The sequence below is a fragment of the Leopardus geoffroyi genome, chromosome B2, assembly GCF_018350155.1.
Source record: "Leopardus geoffroyi isolate Oge1 chromosome B2, O.geoffroyi_Oge1_pat1.0, whole genome shotgun sequence".
Lineage (NCBI taxonomy): Eukaryota > Metazoa > Chordata > Mammalia > Carnivora > Felidae > Leopardus > Leopardus geoffroyi.
Window position 1 is genome coordinate 13,943,635 of NC_059332.1, and position 1,558 is coordinate 13,945,192.

Below are 1,558 nucleotides of genomic sequence, written 5' to 3' on the forward strand. Positions count from 1 at the left end.
GAGACACAGAATCGGAAACAGGCTCCAGGCTCTGAGCCATCAGCCCAGAGCCCGACGTGGGGCTCGAACTCACGGACCGCGAGATCGTGACCTGGCTGAAGTCGGACGCTTAACCGACTGCGCCACCCAGGCGCCCCGACCCATCCATCTATTGATGGCCATCTGGGCTGCCTCCATAATTTGGCTATTGTAAATAAAGTTGCAAGAAACAAAGGGGTACGTATATCGCCTCAAATCAGTGTTTCCATATTCTTTGGGTAAATACCCAGCAGTGCTATTACTGGATCGTAGGGTAGTTTTGAGGAACCTCCTTACTGTTCTCCACGGTGGTGGCTGCACCAATTTGCATTCCCACCCACGGTGCATGAGGGCTCCTTTCTCCCCCACATCCTCGCCAACGTTTGTGGTTCTGGATTTTTAGTCTTAGCCATTCTGACGGGGTGAGGTGATATCTCATTGTGGTTTTGATCTGTAGGAAGCTCCAAGGATTTTAGAAGCTCTGAGTCAGGAGCTAGGGAGGAGACCAAATATATATTTCTGACCGTATCACACCGCATTAATTCATGTAATCTTCGTAAAAACCGTACAATGTTAGTACCGTTCCTACTTAGAAGGTGAGGAAACCAAGCTCAGATGACACAGCTAGAGGAACATATTGAAGTGGGGTTTCAGTGAGGTAGCCTGACTTCCAAGTGCGTGCTTTTATCTGCAAGATTATGTCATTTTATTGATTCACAACCTCTTTCTGTCTTTTTTTTTTCACAGCCTGTTTATCAGAGAAAAACAGGGACCACTCGTTCACTCATTTCATAAACATTTATTGAGTTTGTGCTGAGCAATGATGCATGAGCTGAGTTGAAGAATGAAGAGTTAGTAGGTATGTATGAGAGTGATCATAATCTCGCAAAAGAAATAAAGAGGATGTGGGGGCGATCTGGCTGCCCATTGATCGCCAGGGTTGATTCGGCTGATCTGGCTGGCTAGGCAGGTGTCCCCTTCCTCCCTCACCGCTCTATGTGCGTCCCTCCCGAAGCTGCGCATTAGGTCGAAGAGGACGAGCCTCTTCAGTCAAGGGTATACGAGTAGCTGTGTTCCCCTGCTAGAACCTCCAAACAAGCTCTCAAGGTCCGTTGTAGGAGAACGCAGGGTGGTCAAGCTTCCAAGACTCCAGACACATCCACATGAGGCGCTGCACGTGGCAGTCTGCCTTTCTTAAAAAAAAAGAAAAAAAGAAGAAATAAAGACACGAGAAAACCTGATGGATTTTATTTTAACCTTTATATTTTGAAATAAAGGGAGATTCACGGGAAGTTGTAAGAGAAACGCATGGGGCGGGGGAGTCCCTTGCCTACATCACCTCTCCTTTCTTGATGTTGGCATCTTGTGTAATTACAGTCCAGCACCAGAGCAACAGAACGGACGTTGGTACAATTTGCAAACTATTCGGTCTTCATCAGTTATACATGCGCTCGTGTGCGTGCCCGCGACCGCGTCGGGTTTTGTCTCCTGTGCGGTCTCTTGGAACTACCACTGCAATCAAGATGCACGGCTCTTCTGT